The 17,481-nt window shown below is 46.2% G+C and overlaps 1 protein-coding gene across 1 annotated transcript in view; it reads left to right on the forward strand.

Moving 5' to 3' along the window:
* Positions 1-17,481, forward strand: part of LOC126354356 (receptor-interacting serine/threonine-protein kinase 4-like) — a 65,672-nt gene that overhangs the window by 44,368 nt on the left and 3,823 nt on the right. The window lies entirely within an intron of this gene.

The raw sequence follows: 17,481 nt of genomic DNA on the forward strand, positions 1-17,481 counted from the left end.
GCCAAGTTTGTCAGCCTCCTCGATTCATATGGCACTGCTGTCCCCTTATCCATAGGTCACCCTTCGTGGTCGAACGGTACTGTGGTGTACCAAGGACGCAGCAGTCGCTACACAGGCGTCGCAACGATTCCTACGACACCCCTCAGAGTACAACGTTGTTGATTTTAAGCGTATCTGTATTAAGGCTCACTATTTTACTAAGCAGAGTAAAAAGGAATGCTGGAAGCACTGTTTCCTCCCAGAGTATGTACACCACTACTTTACAGGTTTAGTAACACCCATGCTTTATACAGGGAAGAACCCATCGTCTCTCGACAACTACCGACCGATTAGCGAATGTACTTGATAAACTGTTCGATAGGCTGGTTAGCTTCCAACCATGTTGTATGCTCGAATCTCGCGGCCTTTTGTCGATTTATCAGTATGGCTTGTGGGAGGGACGCTCTGCAACTGACCATTGACTCGCATTGGAAACAGCAATCTGACTGGATTTTACTAATCGCCAGCACCTTGTCACAGTTTCCTTTCACATACATGAGGCATACAACACGGATTAGCGCTATAACATCTTAATTACCATCCATGACTGTGACTTTCGTGGTCAACTTAGGATTTTTTTCGGTCTTTTCCAGGTTCACGTCAGCACTTCACTTAGCATCCCTCAGGTCCAGGAGAAAGTAATCTCACAGGGATCTTCATCATAATCATCAGGGGGCTTGTGACATCTGTTGAACAGTTGGTTTCTCAAGCATTATATGTCGACGATTTTTGCTCTGGTGCAGCTTCCACTCACTAGCATCTGCTGAACGTCTCCTCCAAGGCCCCCATCTGATGGTAGTCTCTGCTGGTCTGGGGGTTAGAATAGGCCCAAAGTATTCCTTACTGTCGCAAGAGGCAACTAAAAGGAGTCTCTCACCTTTCGGCGTTTATGCGATGGTGACCTGTAGGGTTTGACCTCCATTTCTCAAAATTTTCCCAAAGAGCGAGCCAGTTGAGGAAGGCACCTTGTATGGTGCATTCTTTCCATATCGCATTGACATATTTAGCCCATTTTCTCGTCGTGGAATTGCCTTCCCTCTCATCATCCACCTCTTGAGTGTGGACACCATCCTGGGTGCGTTTTCCTCCACCCACTTTGCAGTGTCGTATCCTGCGCCCACGAGGGCCATGAAATTATTAGCACCTTATATCCTGTTGGGTAGCAACTATGTTGTGGTGGGGCCGCCTTGTACCTTGTTGGTTGTAGCCCCCTGACAACACACGGATCACTCTGCTGATGCCATTTCCATTAACTCCCCAGGTATGCCAAAGAGTAGATGACTGTCACCATGGGTCATAGGGACTCCTGGCAATGGCCATCCTGCCAAGTGGTCTTGGCTGTAGCTGGGTCCACCCATGGGGAGGGCCCTCGGTTGGAGTGGCATCAGGGTGGAACACGCATGATGTATACCACATCATCACTTGCTGGTGATCAAATTACAGCAAAGCGTTCCAAGTCTCAGTACAATGCAAGGAAGTACGATCTTAAATCGTCCTCTCCCTGGCCACATCATGGGAGGAACGCCAAGCTAAGGATGACAGTGAACTTTATTCGCCTCGGTACCTCATATGTACGAGAGCTGACTCCTTTGTCTCAATGAAGACTCAGTTTTTTTGTGAAGTATTTAGAGGATAAGTTAGGGGAGGTGGGGGCTTGTCTAAAACGCGGTCAGGGTCAGTCTTGATAAAAACGGCATCCTATGACCAGTCATGGGCATTACTTGCTTGTGACAACCTGGGAGATATTTCCATTACCAACACCAATCATAAGAGCTTAAATATGGTCCATGGTATTAATTCCACAAGGACCTTCTTTTGCACTCTGACGACGAGGTGTACGCCAACGTAGAATGATGATCAGTTCATTTCACCTGGTGCGTTCATCGGGGTCTGAGGGATAATCAGGTTTCCATGGGTGCCTTCGTTTTTGGTCTTGCTAAGAGGTCCGTGGCTCATCGACCATGGACACGGAAGTTGAGTTTGGATTTAATTTACTAGTAAGTTAACACTGTTCACAATGTGCTGTTTGGTTCACGTTGTTGGGACATTTCAGCGAACAACAACGTGTGTGTTCGAGTCTGGTGGAGTCTAACTGTATTTGGTTACCTTCAATTAAAGTGCACCAGCGGAATTTTCTGCCTTGGGGCCGTTAACGTTCCCGTTACCTGGCCTGGCTATTGACGTAAATTTAGGAAGTGTCCTTTCCTCACAGCACGCTGTCCAGCACGGTGTGCAGTCTGACAGCTTAACATACGCTTGGTTGTGGGCATCCATGCATTTTACGTTTTGCATTTGGTTGTGTGCTGGTCGAGTGGAGCGCAAGTTACCTTGCTGGTGGGTGTGTTGATTGTCTGTTGGTTGGGTAATCGTCGGATCGAGAATGGTTGGGACGACTGCCTGTCTCACCTAAGTGAACGTTAGTTCTTCTTAGCGCCGTTAGCTGCACTGCCTTTTCTTATTTTTCTGTTGTGTGCATTTGTACGGTTCATTGCCAATAGTTTTGAATTACAGTTGAATTGCTTTTAGTGGTGGTTCACGTCAAGGGCCTTCATCCGGTTTAAAATTAAGGATCTTTGTCCTTCCAGCCCCACGCACGGAGATTTCCTCGCTGCTCCACGCCAACCGACCGACTGCTCGCACACAGCACAGCCTTAAACTATAAGCACCAGACCAAAGGTAGTACAAGGAGCGAATATGGATAAACAGCGCTGCTGCCTCTCACAGAGAGAGCGAACAGCAGCATGATCGCAACAACTGCGGTCAACCAAACACAGAATGAGAACCAAGGTTTAAACCAACACATACGATGAGCCCAACACGGCTCCCCACTTCTCATCCAGAGAAGTCCTCTTCACCTCTCCTCAATAGGAAGGGAACCCTTGGATCATTCACCTCCCAGGTTTCTGAGAGTGGGGAATATGACACCGGACAGTGGCTGAAGTATCCAAAAGCAGCTTGTCACAGGACTTTAAGATCATCCTGGGTCCCAGAGATTGAATCAGTGAAGCCCTTCCAGCCAGATAAACCCAAAGATTAACGACAGAAATGCAGAAAGAAGACCCCCAAGACCAAGGGAATTGCGGTGGCCCCCACACCACCGCTGCCTGCAAGCTGTGGACCTGAGGATGAGCTGAAGATTCTGGTATCTGCGGAGGAACTAGGAAATACATCGGTGGCAGCAGGTGACCCTGTGGTGTAGACTACTTGACTGTCTCATGCCTTCTCAGTCTATCACGTCATCCTCCAGTGGAATTGCGGTGGTATTTTCCACCACCTGGCTGAGATACGGCAACTGCTACGCTTTCCACCTGCTTTCTGCATTGCCCTCCAGGAAATATGGTTCCAAGAAATGCGGACTCCTGCCCTTCTTAGCTACAGCGGATTTTACGAGAACCTTAGCGAATATGTCAGGTGGAGTTTTATTTTGTCCTGAACTCGGTGTGTAGTGAACCTGTGCCCCTTCAAACTACTCTTGACGCTGTGGCTGTAGGGATATGGACGACGTAGGAAATAAGTTTGCAACGTATACCTCCCTCCAGATGGTACGGTACCCCTGAACGTATTGGCATCACTGAGTAGTAAACTCCCTAAACCTTTCCTACTTTAGGGAGATTTTGACTCCCATAACCCTTTGTGGAGTAGCACCATGCTTGCTGGCCATGGGAGACATGTCGAAAATTTACTAACTCAACCTATGCCTCTTAAATACTCGGGCAACCCCACATTTCATTGTGACTCATGGTAGTTGCTCGGCCATTGATTTATCAATTTGTAGCGCAGAACTCTTCCCATCTATCGACTGGAGTGCACATGACAACCTGTGTGGTAGTGACCACTTCCCCATCTTCCTGTCACTGTCCCAGCGTCATGCCCACGGACGCCTACCGAGATGGGTTTTAAACAAGGCAGACTGGGTAGCTTTCACCTCTGCTGTTACCGTTGAATCTCTCCCACGAGGTGCCATGATGCCATGAATGTTGTGGTTGAGCTGCTTACCAAGACAGCAGTTCTTTTGCAGGAAATGCGATCCTTCGTTCTTGGGCGAAAGACAGTCCCTTGGTGGTCGCCGGAAGTCGCTGAGGCAATTAAGATGACGAGCTCTACAGCAACATACGCAGCACCCTCCCTAGAGCACCTATTAGCCTTTAAGCTGCTCTGTGCCCACCTTCGCATGCTTATAAAACGACGGAAACAGGAGTATTGAGAGAGGTACGTGTCAATCATTGAATGTCATACGCCGTCTTCCTACGTCTGCGCGAAGGCCAGATGTCTATTTGGGTACCACATCTCAGTATGTGTCAATCAGTGGAGTGCTCTCTGCCGACACAAACGCGATGTGCGGCCAGGCGGCTTTTCGCGGATGGTGCTACTGTATACAGAGAAGTTGCAGCGTAAGAAAATTGCAGCGCAGTGCTGGAAGATGTGCAGCGGATAGGTACTTTGTGCAGGGAGTGGCAACTGACCCTTAACATAGACAGTAGATTGCTGATACGTAGAAAGGAGGATCCATTATCATATGATTATATGATAGCGGAACAATCACTGGTGCAGTTACCTCTGTAAAATATCTGGGAGTATGCGTACGGAACGATTTGAAGTGGAATGATCATATAAAATTTGTTAGTAAGGCGGGTACCAGGTTGAGATTCATTGGGACAGTCCTTAGGAAATGTAGTCCATCAACAAAGGAGACGGCTTGCAAAACCCTCTTTCGACGTATATTTCAGTATTGCTCATCGGCGTGGGATTCGTACCAGGTTGGGTTGACAGAGGAGATAGAGAAGATCCAAAGAAGAGCGGCGCGTTTCGTCACTGGGTTACTTGGTAAGCGTGATAGCGTTACAGAGATGTTTATCAAACCCAAGTGGTAGACTCAGCAAGAGAGGCGCTGTGCATCTCGGTGTAGCTTGCTGTCAAGGTTTCGAGACGGTGCGTTTCTGGATGAGATATCGAATATATTGCTTCCCCGTGCTTATACCTCCCGAGGAGATCACGAATCTAAAATTAGAGATTAGAGAGCGCACGGAGGCTTGCCGGCAGTCGTTCTTTCCGCGAACCAAACGCGACTGGAACAGGAAAGGGTGGTAGTGACGGTGGCACCTTAAGTGCCCTCCGCCACACCCAGTTTGGTGGCTTGCGGAGTATAAATATAGATGTAAATGGCCGAGCACTTGGCTGAGCGCTATGCCCCAGTCTCTGCGTCAGAGAACTTCCCCCCCCCCCCCCCCCTCCGCCTTTCGCACCCCTAAAACAGCGGATGGAGAGGAAACTGCTCTCGTACATTACACGCCACAGTGAACCCTATAACGCCCAATTTACAGAGTGGGAGCTCTTCAGCGCCCTTGCACACTGCCCCGACGCAGCTCCTGCTGGATCGGATCCGCCGTCAGATGATTAAACATCTCGTGTGACTACAAGCGATATCTCATCTTCAACCGGATCTGGTGTGATGGCATCTTTCCATGGCAATGGTGGGAGAGCACAATCCTTCCGGTCCTAAAACTTGGTAAAAATCCACTTGATGTGGGCAGCTATGGTGTGTCTGCGGTTGGTTGAGTCCTGGAGTCACGTGGCCTAAAGGCTTCATGTCAGGGCAGCTTCCGCCTGGGTCGTTTTACCCCTGATAATCTTGTGTCCTTTGAGTCTGCTATCCGTACAACCTTTTGCCGACGCCAACATCTGGGTGCCGTCATTTTTTCCATACGTAAAGCATACGCCACGACCTGCCGACATTTCCTTGCCACGTTGTATGAGTGGGGTATCCGGGGCTCGCTCCAGATTTTTATCAAACTTCTTGTCGCTCCGTGCTCGCGTGTCCAAGTTGTTGCTTCCCATAGTTTCATCGTATTCAGGAGAATGCCGTTCTGCAGTGTTCAATACTGAGTCTCTCTCTCTATTTTTGGTGGCCATCAATGGCACAGCAGCAGGCCCGTCGGTATCCTCTTCTCTATACGCAGATTATTTCTCCATTTCATATTGCTCCTCCTGTACCGGTGTTGATGAGTGGTGCATACAGGGAGCCATTCACAAGGCGCAGTCAGGGGATGTAGCCCACGGCTTCTAGTTTTCAGCCGTGAAGTCATGTGTCATGCGCTTCTGTCGGCTTCGTATCTTTCATCCGGAACTTCAACTGTATCTTCACGACGATCCACTCTCTGTAGTAGAGACGATCGATTCTTAGGACTGGTTTTCGACGCCCAATTGACTACACTACTACCACCTCTACATGAAGTCCAATCACGTACACCTCCATGGTGTACACTTTACGTGAAACTACCTCTGGACCTTACCTGGAACTAAGGACTCCGTTAATCCAGCCGCTCTCCGCTGTCACTTCCTCTCGATTCTTCACGTGTTGCGGGGCTCTGAAGTTATTTACACTGACGGCTCAATGGCTGATAGTAATGTTGGCTTCGCCTGTGTCCACAGAGGCCATATTGAACAGCATTCCTTGGCCGCTGGCTGCGGTGTATTCTTTGCAGAGCTTGTGGCCATATCTCGTGCACTTCATTACATCCGTTCCCGTCCCGGTGAGTCCTTCTCTGTTCTGCATCCCTGAGCATCTTACATGCTATTGACCTGTGCTATCGGAACCATCTTCTGATACCGAACATCCAGGAGTCCACCTCTACCCTGGAATCTTCCAGTCATTCAGTGGTGTTTGTGTGGACCCCAGGACAAATTGGAATTCCAGGCAACTTACTTACTGAGTGGCTGGCCAAACAGGCTACGCAGCAACCGCTCCTTCAGATGGGCGTTTCTGAAACTGACCGGCATTGTGTCCTACGTCGTAAGACTTTCTGGGTTTGGGAGATTGAGTGGCATAAAAGCTGCCCCCCCCCCCCCCCACCACTGACTGGAGTCAGCGGTGTAAGAGATCACGTTTGGTGTAAGATAAGCATTGAAGATGGCTGCTCCTCTACAACTGTTTCTTAAGCTGGCAATGGCTCTTTCAGTGCTGCTCCTTACGACTCAGTGGCCTTCCCCTTCCCTGGCTATACCTTGGGAAGAGAGCCAGGTTCGCTGCCTTACGGTGGAACTCTTTTTCCCACAACCTGGTCTTCACCAGGATTGATACATTCGTCAACATCAAGCCGTTGTATTTAATGCAAACTATCGGAGGCAAGTTTAATGAAATGTACACTCTAAAATGCAGATCCTTTTGCTTCTGATAAAACCTAGTTCCACCCCGAATCTGTGGCCCGTAATGCCTGTGACCATCCTTGCGACATCCCAGTGTCCATTACTCATTACCACACTCAGGCTTGGTTGAGGGAGAAGATCATACAATGTAGGCGTTTACGGCCGCTATCTGCACTTAAAACTTCCGAGCTGACAGGCCGTGGTCGATTTGCAGAAGTCTCCCCCGACGTTTGGTCTCTCATTGCGGGAGACATCCCCTGAGATATAGCAGAGAACTGCAAAGATAACTCCAGGAAACGCTGATTATACAGGCAAAGCAGAGGGCACCACAATCCATCACGTGGCGTCGGCTGTAATACAGTCTGTGGTAATGCCAACATTCTCAATTAAAAGTAATCGGTCGTCACGCTTACGATGTAAAGCTGAAATCCAAATTTATCCAGTTTAACACCTTCCTCTTTCCTGTTAAAATTCTTACAGTTTTTAACTACCTCGATAGCCTCTCTATACATGAGTTCATAACAATGAGAGGTTTTGGATATGATGCTCGTATCTATGAATTTTATTTCATGATTACCTTTCTGTAAAAAATGTCCTGCAACAGCCGATTTATTCGTGTTACCCAGGCGGCACTTCATCTTATGTTCAACTAGACAGTATCTCATCACAACTTACTTCCAACAGTTGTGACTTTTATGAACAGTTTATGGACAGTCTGTCCTCTGTGGCTAAAACACCAGCCAGATGGCATCGCTGTGTCGATGACTTTCGTAGTATGGACACACAGAACAGAGGAGTTGGATGCCTTCCTAAGACATCTAAACAGCATTAATCTGAAAATGCATTTTACTATGGAGATTGAGAGTAACGGGCAAGTGATTTTTCTAAGTGTCTGATAACCGACGGGACCGAATGCTGGGCCATGAAGTGTATAGAAAGGTCACACATACTGATCGTTATCTGCGTAAAGATCACCACCCTAAACAAAAGTAGTGGAAACATTGGTAGACAGGGCATACCAAATTTGTGAACGTGTCTATTGAAAAGACGAGACTGAATATCTACGGTCGACTTTCGCGAAGAATGGCTATGCTAACAAGGAGATAGATCGAGCACTTCGCACTAGGTAAAGAATTGGAGCGACAAAGAAAACCAGTCGACCAATGGCAAGATTTTCTTTCCGTTCATTAGTAACGCCACAGATCACTTTTGGAAAGGGTTAAGCAAGTATATGGTGGAAACGATTTTCAGATCCACCAGGAAAATAAAAGAATATTTAAGATTGGCAAAAGATGCACAACATCCTTCCGCACCACCGGGAGTATATAAAATTCCTTGTAGTTGTGGGCATATTTATATCGGTACTACAAAGAGAAGGGTTAACTCGATTTGTTGAACGTAAGAGGAATTATTGCTGTCCAACATGGATAAATCGGCCGTACCAAAACGTGGTTACCAGGAAGGCAATCATGAAATAAAATACGTAGAGACGAGCTTCACATCTAAAACGTCGCATTATTATGCGCCCAAGTATAGAGAGGCTATGGAGATTGATAAACGCCGTAATAATTCTGACAGGAAGGAGGGTATTGAAACTGTATAAAATTTGGATGACAGTGTTCCACCGGAAGCGTGACGATCGATTACTTTTACTCGAGAACGTTAACATTACCAGTGACAGTCTTATAGCCCACCCCCTTGATGGACAGTGGCGCCCTCTTCACTGTCTATACAATCAGCGCTTCCTCGAGTTCTCTTTTCAGTTCGCCGCTTTACTACGGAGGATATCTTCCGCAGCCGGAGACGAAACGTCAGGGGAGAGTGTTATACATCGACCACGACCTATCAGCCTAGAAATTTGAAGTGAAGGGTTTGGGGAGTTATTTTTCGTTATGACCTCAGCCCTCAAACTGATGAACTCTGGGCCAATCTGGAATGTTGGTGCATTCATTTTGTGTGGCGTTTTCAGAGAGGCTGTAGAGACAGTTGCATTGATACTGTTGATGCCTTCACGCGAGCTTTTGAGAAGGGTCAAGACTGCGTGTTACCAGTGTGACATGAAACCATATATCCGACCTCTCATGAGGTGTTTTTTGGTAATTGTGTTTCTAGTAAAAATCATCCACTGTAAAGTGGGCACTCTATTCGGTGGATGTGGGTATTCATTCCATGAGAGTGCCTGTGTTTCGCCGCCTCTGTGTGTCAAGTGCCATGACCGTCACTCCCCACACTCGCCGATAGCCTGGTTTACATGAAACAAAAGAAAATTGAGGAATAAGTGCCTTAATCGTTTATCCTACACGACCTGCTCCCTCTCTGCCCATCCCACCCGGTCACCCCTCTCTTCCTTCTACTGACAACTTGGGTTCGAGGCTCTGTGAGGTATGCGAGACCCTCGAATCAAACCATCAGCTCCTACCGACTGAAATCGGGAATAATCTGACCCAACCATGGTTATCCAGTCGTCTAGGGTCCAACCGGTAGGGTCACGACCCTAAGAGGGGCGATTTGATGCTGTTAATGAAGGCATTCGCATAAGACGTGCACTGCCATAGCTTCTTCTTTTCTTTTAGTGTTCAACCCTGAGGTTGGTTTGCAGCAGAGCGCCATTCCTCTCTTCTGTCTGCTTTCCTCTTCATTTCCACATATGTGTTACATCCAACGTCATTCATGATCTGTTGCATGTATGATATCCTTGGTCGTCCCCGCCGATTCCTTCCCTCAATAACTCCTTCTGCTATTGTTCCAATGATATTGTTGTGTCGTAGGATGTGCCCTACAAGTTTGTCTCTTCTTGTTTGGATGTGCCTCCACAGAGATCTGGTTTCCTGTACTCTTCTAAGCACCTCTTCATTTGTTACTTTGTCTGTCCAGCTGATCTTCATCATCCTTCTATAGCACCACATCTCCAGGGCCTCTAGCCGTCTTCTCTCTGCTCTTCCAACTGTCCAAGTTTCACATCCATATAGGGCCACACTCCAAACGAAACCTTTCATGATGCGTTTCCTTATTTTCAGACTGATGTTGTTGCTGGTGAGTAAGTTCCTTCTCCGATTAAATGCAATTTTGGCCTTTTGTATTCTGGTCGCAATTTCTTTCCGGCTTCTACCATCCCTTGTGATTTTGCTTTCCAGGTAAGTAAATTCCTGTATCACTTCCAGCTCCTCTCTTCCAATTCTAATTCTCGGAGGTTCATATTCTGCTCCTGTACTGCATACCATCACTTTAGTCTTTTTCTTGTTTATTCTCATTCCGTACTGATTGTATAGAATTTTTTCCGTTGTTCTGAGGACTTCCTCTAGATCTTCTTCTGTCTCCGTGACTATAGCAATATCATCTGCATAACGTACCATGTCTATCTTCTGCCCATTAATTTTGATCCCCACCTCAGTAGTTTCTCGAACTTGGTCTATAGCTTCCTGGATGTCAGCATTGAATATAAGAGGAGAGAGCACATCCTTGTCTTACCCCTTTTCTAATATTTGCTTGTTGTTCCTGGTGACAGTTCCTAATCACTGCCACCTCATTCTTATACAAACTGAGTATCACGCGGATATCTTTGTACTTTATTCCAATTTTCCTCAGCACTCTGAACATCTCTTGCCAGATAACGTTATCAAATGCCTTTTCCATGTCTATAAAGGCAATATAAGTTGGTTTATTTTTCTGTAATTGCTTTTCGATAATGAGTCTTAGTGCCAGAATCGCCTCTCTTGTTCCCAATCCCCTTCTGAAACCAAACTGATCTTCACTCAGCATATCCTCCACCTTCTCTTCAATTCTCTTCAGAACTATTTTTATGAGAATTTTTGATGCATGTGATATTAGGCTAAGAGTTCGGTGCTGTTCACATTTTGTAGCTGCTGCCTTCTTTGGTATAGGAACAATGGTACATTTCTGGAAGTCTGTCGGTATCTCTCCTGTGTTATAGATGGACCTAATAAGTTTAAGCAGCATCATTTTCATGCCGTCACCAGCATTCTTTATTAGTTCTGCAGGGATGTCATCAATACCCGTTGCTTTGTTGTCCTGTAGTTCTTTTAGAGCTCTGTCAAATTCTTCTTGCAGAATGTCATCTCCCTTGTCATCTTCGTCTACTTCCTCTTCTCTTCCTATTACTTCCTCCGAAAGAGGTGTTCCAGCATACAACTCCTCTATGTATTCTTTCCATCTCTTCAGCATGTCTTCACCAAACAGCATTTTCCCCTCTTGATTTTCTATTGTGCCTGAGAGTAATGTTTTACGTTTGTTAAAAAAAATTGATTTGTTGTTCTGTAGGCTAAATCAGTTCTTCCGTTTTGCATATTTTCTTCTACTTTCCTGCACATTTCTCCAAGAAAATTTTCTTATTAACGCCAAATTTCGCCACACCGTCCTAAAGGATAAATTCGCCCGTACGTTTCTGCAGTTACTGCAAGCATTGTTGCTCATCTGTTAATACTGACAACACTACGGGAACCCCACTGCTCTCGGTCGTTCAGGGAAGGTCGTTGGCCGCTGCATTGCCCATGTCGAAAGGTAATGTCTGTAATCTGATAATCTCAGAACACTTTTGACACTATTCATTATTAAGTTCCCTAACGATATCCGAGCCGTGTTGGTATTGTTATGGTTGGCTGCTTCTTCTGTTCATTGGCGCCACTCCATTTGCAAGTGTTTGTCTGCTAGTGGCAGCAGCGGCAGTTATATCTAGTAAAGGTGGTACCATCTTTGGGGCGAAGTTGCGGTGTTTCCGTGTCGTGTGAGTCGGCAATTCGGTTGAGAAAGGAGGAGCAGCCAGGTCCGAACAGCGTAAGAACACGATTGGACCACTGGCGGCCCACATGCACTGCTAGATGGAAGAGCTGTAGCCACGAGGGGTATAACCTCGTTGTGAAACGGACCCACGAAGTTGATGCTGTGTGGACCTAAATTCAAGTAGTGAAACCTCCACGAGTGTGTAATCTCGCCATTTGCTTGCGTGTTGCTGCTCACAGTGTCGCAGAGATGAAGAGCAGCGAGTGGAGCATTTGGATAAGGCGAACCTAACTAGCCTTCCTCCACTTCTTATTATTAATTGTTGCATTCTATATGTTATTGTTTGTGAGGGATACGGAGGCTAAGGAGGGGAAGAAATCCAGTGTGCACTCCGTGTGCATTCCGGGAGGAGTCATTCCTGATGTGGAAAGGGTCCTTCCGGATGCCATGAAGGTGCAGCGAGCTGCAGATGGTGGCAAATGTCGGCACTAATGACGTGTGTCGCTTTGGATCTGAGGAAATTCTCTCTGGATTCCAGCGGCTATCTGATTTGGTGAAGGCTGCCGGTCTTGCTTACGAGATGAAGGCAGAGCTCACCATCTGCAGCATCGTTGACAGAACCGACTGCGGACCTTTGGTGCAGAGCCGGGTGGAGGGTCTGAATCAGAGGCTCAGACGGTTTTGCGACCGTATTGGCTTGCAGATTCCTTGACTTGCGCCATAGGGTGGTGGGGTTTCGGGTTCCGCTGAATAGGTCAGGAGTTCACTACACTCAGCTGACCGCTTCACGGGTAGCGGAGGCTATGTGGCGTGGACTGGGCGGTTTTTTAGGTTAGAAGGCCTCGGGAAAGTGCGGGATGGGCCGCAATGTCAAAGGGTGCTTGGCAATTACAGGACGTGCTTGGATCAAGGAACAGTCGGAATTATAGTTGTAAATTGTTGTAGTTGCGCTGGAAAAGTCCCCGAGCTTCAAGCGCTAATAGAAAGCACAGAAGCTGATACCGTTTTAGGTACAGAAAGCTGGCTAAAGCCTGAAATAAGTTCCGCAGAAATTTTTACGAAGTCTCAGACGGTGTTCAGGAAAGATAGATTAGGCAGAATTGGTGGTGGAGTGTTTGTGTCTGTCAGTAGTGGTTTACCTTGTAGTGAAGTCGAAGTAGATACTCCGTGCGAATTGGTGTGGGTGAAGGTTATACTTAACAGCCGAATTAAGTTAATAATTGGCTCCTTCTACCGACCCCCAGACTCCGATGATGCAGTTGCGGAACAGTTCAGAGTAAGTTTGAGTCTCGTAACAAATAAATACCCCACTCATACGGTTATAGTTGGTGGGGACTTCAACCTACCCTCGGTATGTTGGCAAAAATACTTGTTCAAAACCGGTGGTAGGCAGAAAACGTCTTCCGAGATTGTCCTAAATGCTTTCTCCGAAAATTATTTCGAGCAGTTAGTCCACGAACCCACGCGAATTGTAAATGGTTGCGAAACCACACTTGACCTCTTGGCCACAAACAATCCAGAGCTGATAGAGAGCATCATGACTGATACAGGGATTAGTGATCACAAGGTCATTTCTTCCAAATCCATCAGAAACAAACGCAAAATAATTTTATTTAAAAAAGCGGATAAAGTGCCACTAGAAGCCTTCCTAAAAGACAATTTCCATTCCTTCCGAACTGACTATGCGAATGTAGAAGAGATGTGGCTCAAATCCAAAGATATAGTAGCAACAGCAATTGAGATATTCATACCTCATAAATTGGTAAGAGATGGAACGGATCCCCCGTGGTACACAAAAAAGGTCCGAAAGCTGTTGCAGAGGCAACGGAAAAAGCATGCGAAGTTCAGAAGAACGCGAAATCCCGAAGATGGGCTAAAATTTACAGACGCGCGAAATTTGGCACGTACTTCGATGCGAGATGCCTTTAATAGGTTCCACAACGAAACATTGTCTCGAAATTTGGTAGAAAATCCGAATAAATTCTGGTCGTATGTAAAGTACACAAGCGGCAAGACGCAGTCAATATCTTCGCTGCGCAGTGCCGATGGTACTGTTATCGACGACTGTGCCGCTGAAGCGGAGTTATTGAACGCAGTTTTCCGTAATTCCTTCACCAGGGAAGACGAATGGAATATTCCAGAGTTTGAAACACGAACATCTGCTAGCATGAGTTTCTTAGAAGTAGATACCTTAGGGGTTGCGAAGCAACTCAAATCGCTTGATACGGGCAAGTCTTCAGGTCCAGATTGTATACCGATTAGGTTCCTTTCAGACTACGCTGATACTATAGCTCCCTACTTAGCACTCATATACAACCGCTCGCTCACCGATAGATCTGTACCTACAGATTGGAAAATTGCGCAGGTCGCACCAGTGTTCAAGAAGGGTAGTAGGAGTAATCCATTTAACTACAGACCTATATCATTGACGTCGGTTGGCAGTTGGGTTTTGGAGCATATACTGTATTCAAACATTATGAATCGCCTCGAAGGGAACGATCTATTGACACGTAATCAGCATGGCTTCAGAAAACATCGCTCTTGTGCAACGCAGCTAGCTCTTAATTCGCACGAAGTAATGGCCGCTATCGACAGGGGATCTCAAGTTGATTCCGTATTTCTAGATTTCCGGAAAGCTTTTGACACCGTTCCTCACAAGCGACTTCTAATCAAGCTGCGGAGCTATGGGGTATCGTCTCCGTTGTGCGACTGGATTCGTGATTTCCTGCCAGGAAGGTCGCAGTTCGTAGTAATAGACAGCAAATCATCGAGTAAAACTGAAGTGATATCAGGTGTTCCCCAGGGAAGCGTCCTGGGACCTCTACTGTCCCTGATCTATATAAATGACCTGGATGACAATCTGAGCAGTTCTCTCAGACTGTTCGCAGATGATGCTGTAATTTACCGTCTAGTAAGGTCATCCGAAGACCAGTATCAGCTGCAAAGCGATTTAGAAAAGATTGCTGTATGGTGTGTCAGGTGGCAGTTGACGCTAAATAACGAAAAGTGTGAGATGATCCACATGAGTTCCAAAAGAAATCCGTTGGAATTCGATTACTCGATGAATAGTACAATTCTCAAGGCTGTCAATTCAACTAAGTACCTGGGTGTTAAAATTACAAACAACTTCAGTTGGAAGGACCACATAGATAATATTGTCGGGAAGGCGAGCCAAAGGTTGCGTTTCATTGGCAGGACACTTAGAAGATGCAACAAGTCCACTAAAGAGACAGCTTACACTACACTCGTTCGTCCTCTGTTAGAATATTGCTGCGCGGTGTGGGATCCTTACCAGGTGGGATTGACGGAGGACATCGAGAGGGTGCAAAGAAGGGCAGCTCGTTTTGTATTATCGCGTTATAGGGGAGAGAGTGTGGCAGATATGATACGAGTTGGGATGGAAGTCATTACAGCATAGACGGTTCTCGTCGCGGCGAGACCTTTTTACCAAATTTCAGTCACCAACTTTCTCTTCCGAATGCGAAAATATTTTGTTGAGCCCAACCTACATAGGTAGGAATGATCATCAAAATAAAATAAGAGAAATCAGAGCTCGAACAGAAAGGTTTAGGTGTTCGTTTTTCCCGCTCGCTGTTCGGGAGTGGAATAGTAGAGAGATAGTATGATTGTGGTTCGATGAACCCTCTGCCAAGCACTTAAATGTGAATTGCAGAGTAGTCATGTAGATGTAGATGTTCCCTCAGTGGTATTTTTCCTGCCTAGTGGCCGCTAATGCCCCAGTTACGTGCCCTGGAGCTTAGTGTATATTAGGCCGTGTACTTTTCTGCACCTTGCCGCTGCTGTCCGGTAAGGAGTGTAGTTAGACAGCCTCCTTGATTTGTGGGTCAGGTGTTTTTTTCCTCCTACTCTGGTATTAGTGGTTCCTTTCTGCTTTCGGGTGCTCTAAATACCGGAGTCTGAAGACGTAGTGGTGACCACTGGTTCCGGCTTGTGGGTCATTGTAGTGGTCATCTGTGCTGTTACCCCCACCCCCTCTTGGTTTGGTCAGATCTGATGATTGTTTTTCAAAAAAATATTGTAATAACTGTAATTGCAAGTTTAAGAAGTAAACTGGTTCTTGAAGGATGGATGTCCACCGCATCTAGCTCCAACTGCCATTGCACGTTCAAAGGCTGTCAATTCCCGTCGTACTGCTATAATAACGTCGGACACCTTTTCTGATGAATCGTCTGAGCATACATGACGGCTCCATTGGTGTACTGCCCTTTTATCCATGCGTAGGCTAGTTTACGCTTTCTGTGTAAGTGCATATCGTTTTCCCGTGACATTTGTCGCGTCATTGTAAGAAGGTTGTGTGTCTCGCACTGCTACAGGCCAAAGCACTCCGCTTCTGTGGCTAGGCAGTTGCAGTGGGATGCAGCGAATGAGCAGCAACCAGTGCGTGCGAAAGTAGACAAGCAAAACGTCAGCGAATATACAAATTACGGGAGTTGGAATTATTGGTAACAGAAATGTACATTAGTAATTATTTTTTACATCACTTAGTAACCTTGGTTATCATACTTAATATTTTGAAAAAGCAATAAATTATTTATTGTTAATTGCTGCACCCGGTTTTTCTCTGTGCAGCCGTCTTCAGAGCAGAGGCTTCAGACGTCATCGGCAGCCGTGAAAAGAGCTGCAGCTTGCGACAAGCACCACTAGATGATAGAAAACAGCTCCTTGAACCGGATTTTCACGTCATCTGGAGCCTCTGCACCGAAGACGGTAGCACAGACCGAAAGCGGTTGCCAGAACTAAAAGTAATTTATTGCGATTTGAACAGCTTTTTATCATTAAAACATAGTGTCACTATGTTCATTATAATACCAAACATGGCATAATACTAATTGACATGTTGCATCTAATGCTTAATGAGAAATTTTCGGGGTGTGGGGTCGTCAGAGATGGCTTTAACACTGTAACTCGTCAAATACCTAGGCTCGTGTGGGTTGTGAATGTGGTGGTGCCAGTAAATCTGTGTTACAGGTCCGCAAAGTAACAGTGGCTTTGATCATTCTGCCAACTTCGCGGTTCATATAAATCTCTGCGGTAATGACTGAACTAGTTTTGTTACTGAGTGTACATTGGACTAATTACGGAGTAACTACGCAAGTTGGGGGGGGGGGCGGGGGGAGGGAGAAAATAGGAACTGGAAAGATGGAAGCCATGAAGACTCATGTATCAGGCAAAAAAGATACGGGAAAATAAAATACTGCCAATCAGATACCAGTGCAAAAGTAAAAGCATATAAAAATCAGTTACTTTAGAATATTCTGTTGGTCCATGTATGCGTAAAATATGGGATTTTATGAGTCTGCCTTGATGCGAACACTTTTTTTCATTCAGTTTCCCAAATTAAGTTCAGCGAAATACCGCAATAATCATTAGGTCTTTCTTTAAAGTCATTGCATTATTTCTAAGATTCTTGAAGTTTTTTCGCATGAAGCATGTTACGCTAGTTGGTTGAAACACACAGCGTAACATATCACCTTGGCTGTTGTTGTTGTTGTCTTCAGTCCTGAGACTGGTGTGATGCAGTTCTTCATGCTAGTCTCTTCT

Source organism: Schistocerca gregaria, chromosome 3 (assembly GCF_023897955.1).
Source record: "Schistocerca gregaria isolate iqSchGreg1 chromosome 3, iqSchGreg1.2, whole genome shotgun sequence".
NCBI lineage: Eukaryota > Metazoa > Arthropoda > Insecta > Orthoptera > Acrididae > Schistocerca > Schistocerca gregaria.